Raw genomic sequence first — 23,309 nt, forward strand, 5'->3', positions numbered from 1 at the left:
TGAGTCTGAGTCTGATACTGAGACTGAGACTGAGACTGAGTCTGAGTCTGAGACAGAGACTGAGACTGAGTCTGGGACTAAGACTGAGTCTGAGTCTGAGACTGAGATTGAGTCTGAGTCTGAGACTGAGACTGAGTCTGAGACTGAGACTGAGACTGAGACTGAGTCGGAATCTAAGACTGAGTCCGAGACTGAGACTGAGACTGAGATTGAGTCTGGGACTGAGACTGAGTCTGGGACTGAGACTGAGTCTGAATCTGAGACTGAGTCCGAGACTGAGACTGAGACTGAGACTGAGTCTGAGTCTGAGTCTGAGACTGAGACTGAGTCTGAGACTGAGTCTGAGACTGAGACTGAGACTGAGTCTGAGACTAAGTCTGTGACTGAGACTGAGTCTGAGACTGAGACTGAATCTGAGACTGAGTCTGAGACTGAGACTGAGTCTGAGACTGAGTCTGAGACTGAGTCTGAGACTGAGACTGAGTCTGAGACTGAGACTGAGACTGAGTCTGAGACTGAGACCGAGTCTGAGACTGTCTGAGACTGATACTGAGTCTGAGACTGAGACTGAGACTGAGTCTGAGACTGAGTCTGAGACTGAGACTGAGACTGAGACTGAGTCTGAGACTGAGACTGAGACTGAGTCTGAGACTGAGTCTGAATCTGAGACTGAGTCTGAGACTGAGACTGAGTCTGAGTCTGACACTGAGATAGAGACTGAGTCTGAGACTGAGACTGAGTCTCAGACTGAGTCTGAGACTGAGTCTGAGACTGAGACTGAGACTGGGTCTGAGTCTGAGACTGAGACTGAGTCTGGAACTGAGACTGAGATTGAGACTGAGTCTGAGTCTGGGACTGAGACTGATTCTGAGACTGAGACTGAATCTGAATCTGACACTGAGACTGAGACTGAGGCTGAGACTGAGACTGAGACTGAGTCTGAAACTGAGTCTGAGTCTGATACTGAGACTGAGACTGAGACTGAGTCTGAGTCTGAGACAGAGACTGAGACTGAGTCTGGGACTAAGACTGAGTCTGAGTCTGAGACTGAGACTGAGTCTGAGTCTGAGACTGAGACTGGGTCTGAGACTGAGACTGAGACTGAGACTGAGACTGAGTCGGAATCTAAGACTGAGTCCGAGACTGAGACTGAGACTGAGATTGAGTCTGGGACTGAGACTGAGTCTGGGACTGAGACTGAGACCGAGTCTGAGACTGTCTGAGACTGAGACTGAGTCTGAGACTGAGAATGAGTCTGAGACTGAGTCTGAATCTGAGACTGAGACTGAGACAGAGACTGAGTCTGAGACTGAGTCTGAGACTGAGACTGAGACTGAGACTGAGTCTGAGACTGAGACTGAGACTGAGTCTGAGACTGAGTCTGAATCTGAGACTGAGTCTGAGACTGAGACTGAGTCTGATACTGAGTCTGAGACTGACTGAGCCTGAGACTGAGACTGAGACTGAGTCTGAGACTGAGTCTGATACTGAGTCTGAGACTGAGTCTGGGACTGAGACTGAGACTGAGACTGAGTCTGAGACTGAGTCTGAGACTGAGACTGAGACTGAGACTGAGTCTGAGACTGAGACTGAGACTGAGACTGAGTCTGAGACTGAGACTGAGACTGAGTCTGAGACTGAGTCTGAATCTGAGACTGAGTCTGAGACTGAGACTGAGTCTGAGTCTGACACTGAGATAGAGACTGAGTCTGAGACTGAGACTGAGTCTCAGACTGAGTCTGAGACTGAGTCTGAGACTGAGACTGAGACTGGGTCTGAGTCTGAGACTGAGACTGAGTCTGGAACTGAGACTGAGATTGAGACTGAGTCTGAGTCTGGGACTGAGACTGATTCTGAGACTGAGACTGAATCTGAATCTGACACTGAGACTGAGACTGAGGCTGAGACTGAGACTGAGACTGAGTCTGAAACTGAGTCTGAGTCTGATACTGAGACTGAGACTGAGACTGAGTCTGAGTCTGAGACAGAGACTGAGACTGAGTCTGGGACTAAGACTGAGTCTGAGTCTGAGACTGAGACTGAGTCTGAGTCTGAGACTGAGACTGGGTCTGAGACTGAGACTGAGACTGAGACTGAGACTGAGTCGGAATCTAAGACTGAGTCCGAGACTGAGACTGAGACTGAGATTGAGTCTGGGACTGAGACTGAGTCTGGGACTGAGACTGAGACCGAGTCTGAGACTGTCTGAGACTGAGACTGAGTCTGAGACTGAGAATGAGTCTGAGACTGAGTCTGAATCTGAGACTGAGACTGAGACAGAGACTGAGTCTGAGACTGAGTCTGAGACTGAGACTGAGACTGAGACTGAGTCTGAGACTGAGACTGAGACTGAGTCTGAGACTGAGTCTGAATCTGAGACTGAGTCTGAGACTGAGACTGAGTCTGATACTGAGTCTGAGACTGACTGAGCCTGAGACTGAGACTGAGACTGAGTCTGAGACTGAGTCTGATACTGAGTCTGAGACTGAGTCTGGGACTGAGACTGAGACTGAGACTGAGTCTGAGACTGAGTCTGAGACTGAGACTGAGACTGAGATTGAGTCTGAGACTGAGTCTGAGACTGAGACTGAGACTGAGACTGAGTCTGAGACTGAGACTGAGACTGAGACTGAGTCTGAGACTGAGTCTGAATCTGAGACTGAGTCTGAGACTGAGACTGAGTCTGATACTGAGTCTGAGACTGACTGAGCCTGAGACTGAGACTGAGACTGAGTCTGAGACTGAGTCTGATACTGAGTCTGAGACTGAGTCTGGGACTGAGACTGAGACTGAGACTGGGTCTGAGTCTGAGACTGAGACTGAGTCTGGAACTGAGACTGAGATTGAGACTGAGTCTGAGTCTGGGATTGAGACTGATTCTGAGACTGAGACTGAATCTGAGTCTGACACTGAGACTGAGACTGAGACTGAGGCTGAGACTGAGACTGAGTCTGAAACTGAGTCTGAGTCTGATACTGAGACTGAGACTGAGTCTGAGTCTGAGACAGAGACTGAGACTGAGTCTGAGACTGAGACTGAGACTGAGACTGAGTCGGAATCTAAGACTGAGTCCGAGACTGAGACTGAGACTGAGATTGAGTCTGGGACTGAGACTGAGTCTGGGACTGAGACTGAGACCGAGTCTGAGACTGTCTGAGACTGAGACTGAGTCTGAGACTGAGAATGAGTCTGAGACTGAGACTGAGACTGAGTCTGAGTCTGAGACTGAGACTGAGACTGAGACTGAGTCGGAATCTAAGACTGAGTCCGAGACTGAGACTGAGACTGAGATTGAGTCTGGGACTGAGACTGAGTCTGGGACTGAGACTGAGACCGAGTCTGAGACTGTCTGAGACTGAGACTTAGTCTGAGACTGAGAATGAGTCTGAGACTGAGTCTGAATCTGAGACTGTCTGAGACTGAGACAGAGTCTGAGACTGAGAATGAGTCTGAGACTGAGTCTGAGACTGAATCGGAGTCTGAGACTAAGAATGAGTCTGAGACTGAGTCTGAATCTGAAGCTGAGACTGAGACTGAGTCTGAGACTGAGACAGAGTCTAAATCTGAGACTGAGTCTGAGACTGAGACTGAGTCTGAGACTGAGACTGAGTCTGAGACTGAGTCTGAGACTGAGACTGAGTCTGAGTCTGACACTGAGATAGAGACTGAGTCTGAGACTGAGACTGAGACTGAGTCTGAAACTGAGTCTGAGTCTGATACTGAGACTGAGACTGAGACTGAGTCTGAGTCTGAGACAGAGACTGAGACTGAGTCTGGGACTAAGACTGAGTCTGAGTCTGAGACTGAGACTGAGTCTGAGTCTGAAACTGAGACTGAGTATGAGACTGAGACTGAGACTGAGACTGAGTCGGAATCTAAGACTGAGTCCGAGACTGAGACTGAGACTGAGATTGAGTCTGGGACTGAGACTGAGTCTGGGACTGAGACTGAGACCGAGTCTGAGACTGAGACTGAGTCTGAGACTGAGAATGAGTCTGAGACTGAGTCTGAATCTGAGACTGAGACAGAGTCTGAGACTGAGAATGAGTCTGAGACTGAGTCTGAGACTGAGTCGGAGTCTGAGACTGAGAATGAGTCTGAGACTGAGTCTGAATCTGAAGCTGAGACTGAGACTGAGTCTGAGACTGAGACTGAGTCTGAAACTGAGTCTGAGTCTGAGACTGAGACTGAGTCTGAGACTGAGACTGAGTCTGAGACTGAGTCTGAGACTGAGTCGGAGTCTGAGACTGAGAATGAGTCTGAGACTGTGTCTGAATCTGAAGCTGAATCTGAGACTGATTCGGAGTCTGAGACTGTCTGAGACTGAGACAGAGTCTGAGACTGAGAATGAGTCTGAGACTGAGTCTGAGACTGAGCCGGAGTCTGAGACTGAGAATGAGTCTGAGACTGAGTCTGAATCTGAAGCTGAGACTGAGACTGAGACTGAGTGTGAGTCTGAGACTGTCTGAGAATGAGACTGAGTCTGAGACTGAGACTGAGTCTGAGACTGAGTCTGAATCTGAGACTGAGACTGAGACTGAGACTGAGACTGAGTCTGATACTGAGTCTGAGACTGAGCCTGAGTCTGAGACTGAGTCTGGGACTGAGTCTGAGTCTGAGACTGAGACTGAGTCTGAGACTGAGACTGAGACTGGGTCTGAGACTGAAACTGAGTCTGAAACTGAGACTGAGACTGTGACTGAGTCTGATACTGAGTCTGAGATTGAGACTGAGTCTGAGACTGAGACTGAGTCTGAGACTGAGACTGAGACTGGGTCTGAGACTGAGAATGAGACTGAGACTGAATCTGAGACTGAGACTGAGACTGGGTCTGAGTCTCAGACTGAGGCTGAGTCTGAGACTGAGTCTGAGACTGAGTCTGGGACTGAGTCTGAGACTGAGACTGGGTCTGAGACTGAGACAGAGACAGAGACTGAGTCTGAGACTGAGACAGAGACTGAGACTGAGTCTGAGACTGACTGAGCCTTAGACTGAGACTGAGTCTGAGCCTGAGACTGAGTCTGAGACTGAGTCTGAGACTGAGACTGAGACTGAGACTGAGTCTGAGACTGAGACTGAGACTGAGTCTGAGACTGAGACTGAGTCTGAGACTGAGACTGAGACTGAGTCTGAGACTGAGACCGAGTCTGAGACTGTCTGAGACTGATACTGAGTCTGAGACTGAGACTGAGACTGAGACTGAGTCTGAGACTGAGTCTGAGACTGAGACTGAGACTGAGACTGAGAATGAGTCTGAGACTGAGTCTGAATCTGAGACTGAGACTGAGACAGAGACTGAGTCTGAGACTGAGTCTGAGACTGAGACTGAGACTGAGACTGAGTCTGAGACTGAGACTGAGACTGAGTCTGAGACTGAGTCTGAATCTGAGACTGAGTCTGAGACTGAGACTGAGTCTGATACTGAGTCTGAGACTGACTGAGCCTGAGACTGAGACTGAGACTGAGTCTGAGACTGAGTCTGATACAGAGTCTGAGACTGAGTCTGGGACTGAGACTGAGACTGAGACTGAGTCTGAGACTGAGTCTGAGACTGAGACTGAGACTGAGATTGAGTCTGAGACTGAGTCTGAGACTGAGTCTGAGACTGAGTCTGAATCTGAGACTGAGTCTGAGACTGAGACTGAGTCTGATACTGAGTCTGAGACTGACTGAGCCTGAGACTGAGACTGAGACTGAGTCTGAGACTGAGTCTGATACTGAGTCTGAGACTGAGTCTGGGACTGAGACTGAGACTGAGACTGGGTCTGAGTCTGAGACTGAGACTGAGTCTGAATCTGAGACTGAGTCTGAGACTGAGACTGAGTCTGATACTGAGTCTGAGACTGACTGAGTCTGAGACTGAGTCTGAGACTGAGTCTGAATCTGAGACTGAGTCTGAGACTGAGACTGAGTCTGATACTGAGTCTGAGACTGACTGAGCCTGAGACTGAGACTGAGACTGAGTCTGAGACTGAGTCTGATACTGAGTCTGAGACTGAGTCTGGGACTGAGACTGAGACTGAGACTGGGTCTGAGTCTGAGACTGAGACTGAGTCTGGAACTGAGACTGAGATTGAGACTGAGTCTGAGTCTGGGATTGAGACTGATTCTGAGACTGAGACTGAATCTGAGTCTGACACTGAGACTGAGACTGAGGCTGAGACTGAGACTGAGACTGAGACTGAGTCGGAATCTAAGACTGAGTCCGAGACTGAGACTGAGACTGAGATTGAGTCTGGGACTGAGACTGAGTCTGGGACTGAGACTGAGTCTGAATCTGAGACTGAGTCCGAGACTGAGACTGAGACTGAGACTGAGTCTGAGTCTGAGTCTGAGACTGAGACTGAGTCTGAGACTGAGTCTGAGACTGAGACTGAGACTGAGTCTGAGACTAAGTCTGTGACTGAGACTGAGTCTGAGACTGAGACTGAATCTGAGACTGAGTCTGAGACTGAGACTGAGTCTGAGACTGAGTCTGAGACTGAGTCTGAGACTGAGACTGAGTCTGAGACTGAGACTGAGACTGAGTCTGAGACTGAGACCGAGTCTGAGACTGTCTGAGACTGATACTGAGTCTGAGACTGAGACTGAGACTGAGTCTGAGACTGAGTCTGAGACTGAGACTGAGACTGAGACTGAGTCTGAGACTGAGACTGAGACTGAGTCTGAGACTGAGTCTGAATCTGAGACTGAGTCTGAGACTGAGACTGAGTCTGAGTCTGACACTGAGATAGAGACTGAGTCTGAGACTGAGACTGAGTCTCAGACTGAGTCTGAGACTGAGTCTGAGACTGAGACTGAGACTGGGTCTGAGTCTGAGACTGAGACTGAGTCTGGAACTGAGACTGAGATTGAGACTGAGTCTGAGTCTGGGACTGAGACTGATTCTGAGACTGAGACTGAATCTGAATCTGACACTGAGACTGAGACTGAGGCTGAGACTGAGACTGAGACTGAGTCTGAAACTGAGTCTGAGTCTGATACTGAGACTGAGACTGAGACTGAGTCTGAGTCTGAGACAGAGACTGAGACTGAGTCTGGGACTAAGACTGAGTCTGAGTCTGAGACTGAGACTGAGTCTGAGTCTGAGACTGAGACTGGGTCTGAGACTGAGACTGAGACTGAGACTGAGACTGAGTCTGAGACTGAGTCTGAGACTGAGACTGAGACTGAGACTGAGTCTGAGACTGAGACTGAGACAGAGTCTGAGACTGAGACTGGGTCTGAGTCTGAGACTGAGACTGAGTCTGAGACTGAGACAGAGACTTATACAGAGTCTGAGACTGAGTCTGAGACTGAGACTGAGACTGAGACTGAGACTGAGTCTGAGACTGAGTCTGGGACTGAGTCTGAGTCTGAGACAGAGACAGAGACTGAGACTGAGACTGAGTCTGAGTCTGAGACTGAGACTGACTCTGAGACTGAGATTGAGACTGAGACTGAGACTGAGTCTGAGACTGAGTCTGAGACTGAGACTGAGACTGAGACTGAGTCTGAGACTGAGACTGAGACAGAGTCTGAGACTGAGACTGGGTCTGAGTCTGAGACTGAGACTGAGTCTGAGACTGAGACAGAGACTTATACAGAGTCTGAGACTGAGTCTGAGACTGAGACTGAGACTGAGACTGAGACTGAGTCTGAGACTGAGTCTGGGACTGAGTCTGAGACTGAGACTGAGACTGGGTCTGAGTCTGAGACTGAGACTGAGTCTGGAACTGAGACTGAGATTAAGACTGAGTCTGAGTCTGGGACTGAGACTGATTCTGAGACTGAGACTGAATCTGAGTCTGACACTGAGACTGAGACTGAGACTGAGGCTGAGACTGAGACTGAGTCTGAAACTGAGTCTGAGTCTGATACTGAGACTGAGACTGAGACTGAGTCTGAGTCTGAGACAGAGACTGAGACTGAGTCTGGGACTAAGACTGAGTCTGAGTCTGAGACTGAGATTGAGTCTGAGTCTGAGACTGAGACTGAGTCTGAGACTGAGACTGAGACTGAGACTGAGTCGGAATCTAAGACTGAGTCCGAGACTGAGACTGAGACTGAGATTGAGTCTGGGACTGAGACTGAGTCTGGGACTGAGACTGAGTCTGAATCTGAGACTGAGTCCGAGACTGAGACTGAGACTGAGACTGAGTCTGAGTCTGAGTCTGAGACTGAGACTGAGTCTGAGACTGAGTCTGAGACTGAGACTGAGACTGAGTCTGAGACTAAGTCTGTGACTGAGACTGAGTCTGAGACTGAGACTGAATCTGAGACTGAGTCTGAGACTGAGACTGAGTCTGAGACTGAGTCTGAGACTGAGTCTGAGACTGAGACTGAGTCTGAGACTGAGACTGAGACTGAGTCTGAGACTGAGACCGAGTCTGAGACTGTCTGAGACTGATACTGAGTCTGAGACTGAGACTGAGACTGAGTCTGAGACTGAGTCTGAGACTGAGACTGAGACTGAGACTGAGTCTGAGACTGAGACTGAGACTGAGTCTGAGACTGAGTCTGAATCTGAGACTGAGTCTGAGACTGAGACTGAGTCTGAGTCTGACACTGAGATAGAGACTGAGTCTGAGACTGAGACTGAGTCTGAGACTGAGACTGAGACTGAGTCTGAGACTGAGACCGAGTCTGAGACTGTCTGAGACTGATACTGAGTCTGAGACTGAGACTGAGACTGAGTCTGAGACTGATACTGAGTCTGAGACTGAGACTGAGACTGAGTCTGAGACTGAGTCTGAGACTGAGACTGAGACTGAGACTGAGTCTGAGACTGAGACTGAGACTGAGTCTGAGACTGAGTCTGAGACTGAGTCTGAGACTGAGACTGAGACTGGGTCTGAGTCTGAGACTGAGACTGAGTCTGGAACTGAGACTGAGATTGAGACTGAGTCTGAGTCTGGGACTGAGACTGATTCTGAGACTGAGACTGAATCTGAATCTGACACTGAGACTGAGACTGAGGCTGAGACTGAGACTGAGACTGAGTCTGAAACTGAGTCTGAGTCTGATACTGAGACTGAGACTGAGACTGAGTCTGAGTCTGAGACAGAGACTGAGACTGAGTCTGGGACTAAGACTGAGTCTGAGTCTGAGACTGAGACTGAGTCTGAGTCTGAGACTGAGACTGGGTCTGAGACTGAGACTGAGACTGAGACTGAGACTGAGTCGGAATCTAAGACTGAGTCCGAGACTGAGACTGAGACTGAGATTGAGTCTGGGACTGAGACTGAGTCTGGGACTGAGACTGAGACCGAGTCTGAGACTGTCTGAGACTGAGACTGAGTCTGAGACTGAGAATGAGTCTGAGACTGAGTCTGAATCTGAGACTGAGACTGAGACAGAGACTGAGTCTGAGACTGAGTCTGAGACTGAGACTGAGACTGAGTCTGAGACTGAGTCTGAATCTGAGACTGAGTCTGAGACTGAGACTGAGTCTGATACTGAGTCTGAGACTGACTGAGCCTGAGACTGAGACTGAGACTGAGTCTGAGACTGAGTCTGATACTGAGTCTGAGACTGAGTCTGGGACTGAGACTGAGACTGAGACTGAGTCTGAGACTGAGTCTGAGACTGAGACTGAGACTGAGATTGAGTCTGAGACTGAGTCTGAGACTGAGACTGAGACTGAGACTGAGTCTGAGACTGAGACTGAGACTGAGACTGAGTCTGAGACTGAGTCTGAATCTGAGACTGAGTCTGAGACTGAGACTGAGTCTGATACTGAGTCTGAGACTGACTGAGCCTGAGACTGAGACTGAGACTGAGTCTGAGACTGAGTCTGATACTGAGTCTGAGACTGAGTCTGGGACTGAGACTGAGACTGAGACTGGGTCTGAGTCTGAGACTGAGACTGAGTCTGGAACTGAGACTGAGATTGAGACTGAGTCTGAGTCTGGGATTGAGACTGATTCTGAGACTGAGACTGAATCTGAGTCTGACACTGAGACTGAGACTGAGACTGAGGCTGAGACTGAGACTGAGTCTGAAACTGAGTCTGAGTCTGATACTGAGACTGAGACTGAGTCTGAGTCTGAGACAGAGACTGAGACTGAGTCTGAGACTGAGACTGAGACTGAGACTGAGTCGGAATCTAAGACTGAGTCCGAGACTGAGACTGAGACTGAGATTGAGTCTGGGACTGAGACTGAGTCTGGGACTGAGACTGAGACCGAGTCTGAGACTGTCTGAGACTGAGACTGAGTCTGAGACTGAGAATGAGTCTGAGACTGAGACTGAGACTGAGTCTGAGTCTGAGACTGAGACTGAGACTGAGACTGAGTCGGAATCTAAGACTGAGTCCGAGACTGAGACTGAGACTGAGATTGAGTCTGGGACTGAGACTGAGTCTGGGACTGAGACTGAGACCGAGTCTGAGACTGTCTGAGACTGAGACTTAGTCTGAGACTGAGAATGAGTCTGAGACTGAGTCTGAATCTGAGACTGTCTGAGACTGAGACAGAGTCTGAGACTGAGAATGAGTCTGAGACTGAGTCTGAGACTGAATCGGAGTCTGAGACTAAGAATGAGTCTGAGACTGAGTCTGAATCTGAAGCTGAGACTGAGACTGAGTCTGAGACTGAGACAGAGTCTAAATCTGAGACTGAGTCTGAGACTGAGACTGAGTCTGAGACTGAGACTGAGTCTGAGACTGAGTCTGAGACTGAGACTGAGTCTGAGTCTGACACTGAGATAGAGACTGAGTCTGAGACTGAGACTGAGACTGAGTCTGAAACTGAGTCTGAGTCTGATACTGAGACTGAGACTGAGACTGAGTCTGAGTCTGAGACAGAGACTGAGACTGAGTCTGGGACTAAGACTGAGTCTGAGTCTGAGACTGAGACTGAGTCTGAGTCTGAAACTGAGACTGAGTATGAGACTGAGACTGAGACTGAGACTGAGTCGGAATCTAAGACTGAGTCCGAGACTGAGACTGAGACTGAGATTGAGTCTGGGACTGAGACTGAGTCTGGGACTGAGACTGAGACCGAGTCTGAGACTGAGACTGAGTCTGAGACTGAGAATGAGTCTGAGACTGAGTCTGAATCTGAGACTGAGACAGAGTCTGAGACTGAGAATGAGTCTGAGACTGAGTCTGAGACTGAGTCGGAGTCTGAGACTGAGAATGAGTCTGAGACTGAGTCTGAATCTGAAGCTGAGACTGAGACTGAGTCTGAGACTGAGACTGAGTCTGAAACTGAGTCTGAGTCTGAGACTGAGACTGAGTCTGAGACTGAGACTGAGTCTGAGACTGAGTCTGAGACTGAGTCGGAGTCTGAGACTGAGAATGAGTCTGAGACTGTGTCTGAATCTGAAGCTGAATCTGAGACTGATTCGGAGTCTGAGACTGTCTGAGACTGAGACAGAGTCTGAGACTGAGAATGAGTCTGAGACTGAGTCTGAGACTGAGCCGGAGTCTGAGACTGAGAATGAGTCTGAGACTGAGTCTGAATCTGAAGCTGAGACTGAGACTGAGACTGAGTGTGAGTCTGAGACTGTCTGAGAATGAGACTGAGTCTGAGACTGAGACTGAGTCTGAGACTGAGTCTGAATCTGAGACTGAGACTGAGACTGAGACTGAGACTGAGTCTGATACTGAGTCTGAGACTGAGCCTGAGTCTGAGACTGAGTCTGGGACTGAGTCTGAGTCTGAGACTGAGACTGAGTCTGAGACTGAGACTGAGACTGGGTCTGAGACTGAAACTGAGTCTGAAACTGAGACTGAGACTGTGACTGAGTCTGATACTGAGTCTGAGATTGAGACTGAGTCTGAGACTGAGACTGAGTCTGAGACTGAGACTGAGACTGGGTCTGAGACTGAGAATGAGACTGAGACTGAATCTGAGACTGAGACTGAGACTGGGTCTGAGTCTCAGACTGAGGCTGAGTCTGAGACTGAGTCTGAGACTGAGTCTGGGACTGAGTCTGAGACTGAGACTGGGTCTGAGACTGAGACAGAGACAGAGACTGAGTCTGAGACTGAGACAGAGACTGAGACTGAGTCTGAGACTGACTGAGCCTTAGACTGAGACTGAGTCTGAGCCTGAGACTGAGTCTGAGACTGAGTCTGAGACTGAGACTGAGACTGAGACTGAGTCTGAGACTGAGACTGAGACTGAGTCTGAGACTGAGACTGAGTCTGAGACTGAGACTGAGACTGAGTCTGAGACTGAGACCGAGTCTGAGACTGTCTGAGACTGATACTGAGTCTGAGACTGAGACTGAGACTGAGACTGAGTCTGAGACTGAGTCTGAGACTGAGACTGAGACTGAGACTGAGAATGAGTCTGAGACTGAGTCTGAATCTGAGACTGAGACTGAGACAGAGACTGAGTCTGAGACTGAGTCTGAGACTGAGACTGAGACTGAGACTGAGTCTGAGACTGAGACTGAGACTGAGTCTGAGACTGAGTCTGAATCTGAGACTGAGTCTGAGACTGAGACTGAGTCTGATACTGAGTCTGAGACTGACTGAGCCTGAGACTGAGACTGAGACTGAGTCTGAGACTGAGTCTGATACAGAGTCTGAGACTGAGTCTGGGACTGAGACTGAGACTGAGACTGAGTCTGAGACTGAGTCTGAGACTGAGACTGAGACTGAGATTGAGTCTGAGACTGAGTCTGAGACTGAGTCTGAGACTGAGTCTGAATCTGAGACTGAGTCTGAGACTGAGACTGAGTCTGATACTGAGTCTGAGACTGACTGAGCCTGAGACTGAGACTGAGACTGAGTCTGAGACTGAGTCTGATACTGAGTCTGAGACTGAGTCTGGGACTGAGACTGAGACTGAGACTGGGTCTGAGTCTGAGACTGAGACTGAGTCTGAATCTGAGACTGAGTCTGAGACTGAGACTGAGTCTGATACTGAGTCTGAGACTGACTGAGTCTGAGACTGAGTCTGAGACTGAGTCTGAATCTGAGACTGAGTCTGAGACTGAGACTGAGTCTGATACTGAGTCTGAGACTGACTGAGCCTGAGACTGAGACTGAGACTGAGTCTGAGACTGAGTCTGATACTGAGTCTGAGACTGAGTCTGGGACTGAGACTGAGACTGAGACTGGGTCTGAGTCTGAGACTGAGACTGAGTCTGGAACTGAGACTGAGATTGAGACTGAGTCTGAGTCTGGGATTGAGACTGATTCTGAGACTGAGACTGAATCTGAGTCTGACACTGAGACTGAGACTGAGGCTGAGACTGAGACTGAGACTGAGACTGAGTCGGAATCTAAGACTGAGTCCGAGACTGAGACTGAGACTGAGATTGAGTCTGGGACTGAGACTGAGTCTGGGACTGAGACTGAGTCTGAATCTGAGACTGAGTCCGAGACTGAGACTGAGACTGAGACTGAGTCTGAGTCTGAGTCTGAGACTGAGACTGAGTCTGAGACTGAGTCTGAGACTGAGACTGAGACTGAGTCTGAGACTAAGTCTGTGACTGAGACTGAGTCTGAGACTGAGACTGAATCTGAGACTGAGTCTGAGACTGAGACTGAGTCTGAGACTGAGTCTGAGACTGAGTCTGAGACTGAGACTGAGTCTGAGACTGAGACTGAGACTGAGTCTGAGACTGAGACCGAGTCTGAGACTGTCTGAGACTGATACTGAGTCTGAGACTGAGACTGAGACTGAGTCTGAGACTGAGTCTGAGACTGAGACTGAGACTGAGACTGAGTCTGAGACTGAGACTGAGACTGAGTCTGAGACTGAGTCTGAATCTGAGACTGAGTCTGAGACTGAGACTGAGTCTGAGTCTGACACTGAGATAGAGACTGAGTCTGAGACTGAGACTGAGTCTCAGACTGAGTCTGAGACTGAGTCTGAGACTGAGACTGAGACTGGGTCTGAGTCTGAGACTGAGACTGAGTCTGGAACTGAGACTGAGATTGAGACTGAGTCTGAGTCTGGGACTGAGACTGATTCTGAGACTGAGACTGAATCTGAATCTGACACTGAGACTGAGACTGAGGCTGAGACTGAGACTGAGACTGAGTCTGAAACTGAGTCTGAGTCTGATACTGAGACTGAGACTGAGACTGAGTCTGAGTCTGAGACAGAGACTGAGACTGAGTCTGGGACTAAGACTGAGTCTGAGTCTGAGACTGAGACTGAGTCTGAGTCTGAGACTGAGACTGGGTCTGAGACTGAGACTGAGACTGAGACTGAGACTGAGTCGGAATCTAAGACTGAGTCCGAGACTGAGACTGAGACTGAGATTGAGTCTGGGACTGAGACTGAGTCTGGGACTGAGACTGAGATCGAGTCTGAGACTGTCTGAGACTGAGACTGAGTCTGAGACTGAGAATGAGTCTGAGACTGAGTCTGAATCTGAGACTGAGACTGAGACAGAGACTGAGTCTGAGACTGAGTCTGAGACTGAGACTGAGACTGAGACTGAGTCTGAGACTGAGACTGAGACTGAGTCTGAGACTGAGTCTGAATCTGAGACTGAGTCTGAGACTGAGACTGAGTCTGATACTGAGTCTGAGACTGACTGAGCCTGAGACTGAGACTGAGACTGAGTCTGAGACTGAGTCTGATACTGAGTCTGAGACTGAGTCTGGGACTGAGACTGAGACTGAGACTGATTCTGAGACTGAGTCTGAGACTGAGACTGAGACTGAGATTGAGTCTGAGACTGAGTCTGAGACTGAGACTGAGACTGAGACTGAGTCTGAGACTGAGACTGAGACTGAGACTGAGTCTGAGACTGAGTCTGAATCTGAGACTGAGTCTGAGACTGAGACTGAGTCTGATACTGAGTCTGAGACTGACTGAGCCTGAGACTGAGACTGAGACTGAGTCTGAGACTGAGTCTGATACTGAGTCTGAGACTGAGTCTGGGACTGAGACTGAGACTGAGACTGGGTCTGAGTCTGAGACTGAGACTGAGTCTGGAACTGAGACTGAGATTGAGACTGAGTCTGAGTCTGGGATTGAGACTGATTCTGAGACTGAGACTGAATCTGAGTCTGACACTGAGACTGAGACTGAGACTGAGGCTGAGACTGAGACTGAGTCTGAAACTGAGTCTGAGTCTGATACTGAGACTGAGACTGAGTCTGAGTCTGAGACAGAGACTGAGACTGAGTCTGAGACTGAGACTGAGACTGAGACTGAGTCGGAATCTAAGACTGAGTCCGAGACTGAGACTGAGACTGAGATTGAGTCTGGGACTGAGACTGAGTCTGGGACTGAGACTGAGACCGAGTCTGAGACTGTCTGAGACTGAGACTGAGTCTGAGACTGAGAATGAGTCTGAGACTGAGACTGAGACTGAGTCTGAGTCTGAGACTGAGACTGAGACTGAGACTGAGTCGGAATCTAAGACTGAGTCCGAGACTGAGACTGAGACTGAGATTGAGTCTGGGACTGAGACTGAGTCTGGGACTGAGACTGAGACCGAGTCTGAGACTGTCTGAGACTGAGACTTAGTCTGAGACTGAGAATGAGTCTGAGACTGAGTCTGAATCTGAGACTGTCTGAGACTGAGACAGAGTCTGAGACTGAGAATGAGTCTGAGACTGAGTCTGAATCTGAAGCTGAGACTGAGACTGAGTCTGAGACTGAGACAGAGTCTAAATCTGAGACTGAGTCTGAGACTGAGACTGAGTCTGAGACTGAGACTGAGTCTGAGACTGAGTCTGAGACTGAGACTGAGTCTGAGTCTGACACTGAGATAGAGACTGAGTCTGAGACTGAGACTGAGACTGAGACTGAGTCTGAAACTGAGTCTGAGTCTGATACTGAGACTGAGACTGAGACTGAGTCTGAGTCTGAGACAGAGACTGAGACTGAGTCTGGGACTAAGACTGAGTCTGAGTCTGAGACTGAGACTGAGTCTGAGTCTGAAACTGAGACTGAGTATGAGACTGAGACTGAGACTGAGACTGAGTCGGAATCTAAGACTGAGTCCGAGACTGAGACTGAGACTGAGATTGAGTCTGGGACTGAGACTGAGTCTGGGACTGAGACTGAGACCGAGTCTGAGACTGAGACTGAGTCTGAGACTGAGAATGAGTCTGAGACTGAGTCTGAATCTGAGACTGAGACAGAGTCTGAGACTGAGAATGAGTCTGAGACTGAGTCTGAGACTGAGTCGGAGTCTGAGACTGAGAATGAGTCTGAGACTGAGTCTGAATCTGAAGCTGAGACTGAGACTGAGTCTGAGACTGAGACTGAGTCTGAAACTGAGTCTGAGTCTGAGACTGAGACTGAGTCTGAGACTGAGACTGAGTCTGAGACTGAGTCTGAGACTGAGTCGGAGTCTGAGACTGAGAATGAGTCTGAGACTGTGTCTGAATCTGAAGCTGAATCTGAGACTGATTCGGAGTCTGAGACTGTCTGAGACTGAGACAGAGTCTGAGACTGAGAATGAGTCTGAGACTGAGTCTGAGACTGAGCCGGAGTCTGAGACTGAGAATGAGTCTGAGACTGAGTCTGAATCTGAAGCTGAGACTGAGACTGAGTGTGAGTCTGAGACTGTCTGAGAATGAGACTGAGTCTGAGACTGAGACTGAGTCTGAGACTGAGTCTGAATCTGAGACTGAGACTGAGACTGAGACTGAGACTGAGTCTGATACTGAGTCTGAGACTGAGCCTGAGTCTGAGACTGAGTCTGGGACTGAGTCTGAGTCTGAGACTGAGACTGAGTCTGAGACTGAGACTGAGACTGGGTCTGAGACTGAAACTGAGTCTGAAACTGAGACTGAGACTGTGACTGAGTCTGATACTGAGTCTGAGATTGAGACTGAGTCTGAGACTGAGACTGAGTCTGAGACTGAGACTGAGACTGGGTCTGAGACTGAGAATGAGACTGAGACTGAATCTGAGACTGAGACTGAGACTGGGTCTGAGTCTCAGACTGAGGCTGAGTCTGAGACTGAGTCTGAGACTGAGTCTGGGACTGAGTCTGAGACTGAGACTGGGTCTGAGACTGAGACAGAGACAGAGACTGAGTCTGAGACTGAGACAGAGACTGAGACTGAGTCTGAGACTGACTGAGCCTTAGACTGAGACTGAGTCTGAGCCTGAGACTGAGTCTGAGACTGAGTCTGAGACTGAGACTGAGACTGAGACTGAGTCTGAGACTGAGACTGAGACTGAGTCTGAGACTGAGACTGAGTCTGAGACTGAGACTGAGACTGAGTCTGAGACTGAGACCGAGTCTGAGACTGTCTGAGACTGATACTGAGTCTGAGACTGAGACTGAGACTGAGACTGAGTCTGAGACTGAGTCTGAGACTGAGACTGAGACTGAGACTGAGAATGAGTCTGAGACTGAGTCTGAATCTGAGACTGAGACTGAGACAGAGACTGAGTCTGAGACTGAGTCTGAGACTGAGACTGAGACTGAGACTGAGTCTGAGACTGAGACTGAGACTGAGTCTGAGACTGAGTCTGAATCTGAGACTGAGTCTGAGACTGAGACTGAGTCTGATACTGAGTCTGAGACTGACTGAGCCTGAGACTGAGACTGAGACTGAGTCTGAGACTGAGTCTGATACAGAGTCTGAGACTGAGTCTGGGACTGAGACTGAGACTGAGACTGAGTCTGAGACTGAGTCTGAGACTGAGACTGAGACTGAGATTGAGTCTGAGACTGAGTCTGAGACTGAGACTGAGACTGAGACTGAGTCTGAGACTGAGACTGAGACTGAGTCTGAGACTGAGTCTGAATCTGAGACTGAGTCTGAGACTGAGACTGAGTCTGATACTGAGTCTGAGACTGACTGAGCCTGAGACTGAGACTGAGACTGAGTCTGAGACTGAGTCTGATACTGAGTCTGAGACTGAGTCTGGGACTGAGACTGAGACGGAGACTGGGTCTGAGTCTGAGACTGAGACTGAGTCTGGAACTGAGACTGAGATTGAGACTGAGTCTGAGTCTGGGATTGAGACTGATTCTGAGACTGAGACTGAATCTGAGTCTGACACTGAGACTGAGACTGAGGCTGAGACTGAGACTGAGACTGAGTCTGAAACTGAGTCTGAGTCTGATACTGAGACTGAGACTGAGTCTGAGTCTGAGACAGAGACTGAGACTGAGTCTGAGACTGAGACTGAGACTGAGACTGAGTCGGAATCTAAGACTGAGTCCGAGACTGAGACTGAGACTGAGATTGAGTCTGGGACTGAGACTGAGTCTGGGACTGAGACTGAGACCGAGTCTGAGTCTGAGACTGAGACTGAGACTGAGACTGAGTCGGAATCTAAGACTGAGTCCGAGACTGAGACTGAGACTGAGATTGAGTCTGGGACTGAGACTGAGTCTGGGACTGAGACTGAGACCGAGTCTGAGACTGTCTGAGACTGAGACTGAGTCTGAGACTGAGAATGAGTCTGAGACTGAGTCTGAATCTGAGACTGTCTGAGACTGAGACAGAGTCTGAGACTGAGAATGAGTCTGAGACTGAGTCTGAGACTGAGTCGGAGTCTGAGACTGAGAATGAGTCTGAGACTGAGTCTGAATCTGAAGCTGAGACTGAGACTGAGTCTGAGACTGAGACAGAGTCTAAATCTGAGACTGAGTCTGAGACTGAGACTGAGTCTGAGACTGAGACTGAGTCTGAGACTGAGTCTGAGACTGAGACTGAGTCTGAGTCTGACACTGAGATAGAGACTGAGTCTGAGACTGAGACTGAGACTGAGTCTGAAACTGAGTCTGAGTCTGATACTGAGACTGAGACTGAGACTGAGTCTGAGTCTGAGACAGAGACTGAGACTGAGTCTGGGACTGAGACTGAGTCTGAGTCTGAGACTGAGACTGAGTCTGAGTCTGAAACTGAGACTGAGTCTGAGACTGAGACTGAGACTGAGACTGAGTCGGAATCTAAGACTGAGTCCGAGACTGAGACTGAGACTGAGATTGAGTCTGGGACTGAGACTGAGTCTGGGACTGAGACTGAGACCGAGTCTGAGACTGAGACTGAGTCTGAGACTGAGAATGAGTCTGAGACTGAGTCTGAATCTGAGACTGAGACAGAGTCTGAGACTGAGAATGAGTCTGAGACTGAGTCTGAGACTGAGATTGAGTCTGGGACTGAGACTGAGTCTGGGACTGAGACTGAGACCGAGTCTGAGACTGAGACTGAGTCTGAGACTGAGAATGAGTCTGAGACTGAGTCTGAATCTGAGACTGAGACAGAGTCTGAGACTGAGAATGAGTCCGAGACTGAGACTGAGACTGAGATTGAGTCTGGGACTGAGACTGAGTCTGGGACTGAGACTGAGACCGAGTCTGAAACTGAGACTGAGTCTGAGACTGAGAATGAGTCTGAGACTGAGTCTGAATCTGAGACTGAGACAGAGTCTGAGACTGAGAATGAGTCTGAGACTGAGTCTGAATCTGAAGCTGAGACTGAGACTGAGTCTGAGACTGAGACTGAGTCTGAAACTGAGTCTGAGTCTGAGACTGAGACTGAGTCTGAGACTGAGACTGAGTCTGAGACTGAGTCTGAGACTGAGTCGGAGTCTGAGACTGAGAATGAGTCTGAGACTGTGTCTGAATCTGAAGCTGAATCTGAGACTGATTCGGAGTCTGAGACTGTCTGAGACTGAGACAGAGTCTGAGACTGAGAATGAGTCTGAGACTGAGTCTGAGACTGAGCCGGAGTCTGAGACTGAGAATGAGTCTGAGACTGAGTCTGAATCTGAAGCTGAGACTGAGACTGAGACTGAGTGTGAGTCTGAGACTGTCTGAGAATGAGACTGAGTCTGAGACTGAGACTGAGTCTGAGACTGAGTCTGAATCTGAGACTGAGACTGAGACTGAGACTGAGACTGAGTCTGATACTGAGTCTGAGACTGAGCCTGAGTCTGAGACTGAGTCTGGGACTGAGTCTGAGTCTGAGACTGAGACTGAGTCTGAGACTGAGACTGAGACTGGGTCTGAGACTGAGACTGAGTCTGAAACTGAGACTGAGACTGTGACTGAGTCTGATACTGAGTCTGAGATTGAGACTGAGTCTGAGACTGAGACTGAGTCTGAGACTGAGACTGAGACTGAGTCTGAGACTGAGAATGAGACTGAGACTGAATCTGAGACTGAGACTGAGACTGGGTCTGAGTCTCAGACTGAGGCTGAGTCTGAGACTGAGTCTGAGACTGAGTCTGGGACTGAGTCTGAGACTGAGACTGGGTCTGAGACTGAGACAGAGACAGAGACTGAGTCTGAGACTGAGACAGAGACTGAGACTGAGTCTGGGACTAAGACTGAGTCTGAGTCTGAGACTGAGACTGAGTCTGAGTCAGAGACTGAGACTGAGTCTGAGACTGAGACTGAGTCTGAGACTGAGTCTGAGACTGAGACTGAGACTGAGTCTGAGACTGAGACAGAGACAGAGACTGAGTCTGAGACTGAGATTGAGTCTGAGACTGAGTCTGAGACTGACTGAGCCTTAGACTGAGACTGAGTCTGAGCCTGAGACTGAGTCTGAGACTGAGTCTGAGACTGAGACTGAGTCTGAGACTGAGTCTGAGACTGAGACTGAGACTGAGTCTGAGACTGAGACTGAGTCTGAGACTGAGACTGAGACTGAGTCTGAGACTGAGACCGAGTCTGAGACTGTCTGAGACTGATACTGAGTCTGAGACTGAGACTGAGACTGAGACTGAGTCTGAGACTGAGTCTGAGACTGAGACTGAGACTGAGACTGAGACTGAGTCTGAGACTGAGACTGAGACTGAGACTGAGACTGAGACTGAGTCTGAATCTGAGACTTAGTCTGAGACTGAGACTGAGACTGAGTCTGAGACTGAGTCTGGGACTGAGTCTGAGACTGAGACTGAGACTGGGTCTGAGTCTGAGACTGAGACTGAGTCTGGAACTGAGACTGAGATTGAGACTGAGTCTGAGTCTGGGACTGAGACTGATTCTGAGACTGAGACTGAATCTGAGTCTGACACTGAGACTGAGACTGAGGCTGAGACTGAGACTGAGACTGAGTCTGAAACTGAGTCTGAGTCTGATACTGAGACTGAGACTGAGACTGAGTCTGAGTCTGAGACAGAGACTGAGACTGAGTCTGGGACTAAGACTGAGTCTGAGTCTGAGATTGAGTCTGAGACTGACTGAGCCTGAGACTGAGACTGAGACTGAGTCTGGGACTGAGACTGAGACTGAGACTGAGACTGGGTCTGAGTCTGAGACTGAGACTGAGTCTGAGACTGAGACTGAGTCTGAGACTGAGACAGAGACAGAGACTGAGTCTGAGACTGAGATTGAGTCTGAGACTGAGTCTGAGACTGACTGAGCCTTAGACTGAGACTGAGTCTGTGACTGAGACTGAGTCTGAGACTGAGACTGAATCTGAGACTGAGTCTGAGACTGAGACTGAGTCTGAGACTGAGTCTGAGACTGAGACTGAGACTGAGTCTGAGACTGAGACTGAGTCTGAGACTGAGACTGAGACTGAGTCTGAGACTGAGACCGAGTCTGAGACTGTCTGAGACTGATACTGAGTCTGAGACTGAGACTGAGACTGAGTCTGAGACTGAGTCTGAGACTGAGACTGAGACTGAGACTGAGTCTGAGACTGAGACTGAGACTGAGTCTGAGACTGAGTCTGAATCTGAGACTGAGTCTGAGACTGAGACTGAGTCTGAGTCTGACACTGAGACTGAGTCTCAGACTGAGTCTGAGACTGAGTCTGAGACTGAGACTGAGACTGGGTCTGAGTCTGAGACTGAGACTGAGTCTGGAACTGAGACTGAGATTGAGACTGAGTCTGAGTCTGGGACTGAGACTGATTCTGAGACTGAGACTGAATCTGAATCTGACACTGAGACTGAGACTGAGGCTGAGACTGAGACTGAGACTGAGTCTGAGACTGAGACTGAGACTGAGTCTGAGACTGAGTCTGAATCTGAGACTGAGTCTGAGACTGAGACTGAGTCTGAGTCTGAGACTGAGACTGAGTCTCAGACTGAGTCTGAGACTGAGTCTGAGACTGAGACTGAGACTGGGTCTGAGTCTGAGACTGAGACTGAGTCTGGAACTGAGACTGAGATTGAGACTGAGTCTGAGTCTGGGACTGAGACTGATTCTGAGACTGAGACTGAATCTGAATCTGACACTGAGACTGAGACTGAGGCTGAGACTGAGACTGAGACTGAGTCTGAAACTGAGTCTGAGTCTGATACTGAGACTGAGACTGAGACTGAGTCTGAGTCTGAGACAGAGACTGAGACTGAGTCTGGGACTAAGACTGAGTCTGAGTCTGAGACTGAGACTGAGTCTGAGTCTGAGACTGAGACTGGGTCTGAGACTGAGACTGAGACTGAGACTGAGACTGAGTCGGAATCTAAGACTGAGTCCGAGACTGAGGCTGAGACTGAGATTGAGTCTGGGACTGAGACTGAGTCTGGGACTGAGACTGAGACCGAGTCTGAGACTGTCTGAGACTGAGACTGAGTCTGAGACTGAGAATGAGTCTGAGACTGAGTCTGAATCTGAGACTGAGACTGAGACAGAGACTGAGTCTGAGACTGAGTCTGAGACTGAGACTGAGACTGAGTCTGAGACTGAGTCTGAATCTGAGACTGAGTCTGAGACTGAGACTGAGTCTGATACTGAGTCTGAGACTGACTGAGCCTGAGACTGAGACTGAGACTGAGTCTGAGACTGAGTCTGATACTGAGTCTGAGACTGAGTCTGTGACTGAGACTGAGACTGAGACTGAGTCTGAGACTGAGTCTGAGACTGAGACTGAGACTGAGTCGGAATCTAAGACTGAGTCCGAGACTGAGACTGAGACTGAGATTGAGTCTGGGACTGAGACTGAGTCTGGGACTGAGACTGAGACCGAGTCTGAGACTGTCTGAGACTGAGACTGAGTCTGAGACTGAGAATGAGTCTGAGACTGAGTCTGAATCTGAGACTGTCTGAGACTGAGACAGAGTCTGAGACTGAGAATGAGTCTGAGACTGAGTCTGAGACTGAGTCGGAGTCTGAGACTGAGAATGAGTCTGAGACTGAGTCTGAATCTGAAGCTGAGACTGAGACTGAGTCTGAGACTGAGACAGAGTCTAAATCTGAGACTGAGTCTGAGACTGAGACTGAGTCTGAGACTGAGACTGAGTCTGAGACTGAGTCTGAGACTGAGACTGAGTCTGAGTCTGACACTGAGATAGAGACTGAGTCTGAGACTGAGACTGAGACTGAGTCTGAAACTGAGTCTGAGTCTGATACTGAGACTGAGACTGAGACTGAGTCTGAGTCTGAGACAGAGACTGAGACTGAGTCTGGGACTGAGACTGAGTCTGAGTCTGAGACTGAGACTGAGACTGAGACTGAGTCGGAATCTAAGACTGAGT

This window comes from Chiloscyllium punctatum, chromosome 24 (assembly GCF_047496795.1).
Source record: "Chiloscyllium punctatum isolate Juve2018m chromosome 24, sChiPun1.3, whole genome shotgun sequence".
NCBI lineage: Eukaryota > Metazoa > Chordata > Chondrichthyes > Orectolobiformes > Hemiscylliidae > Chiloscyllium > Chiloscyllium punctatum.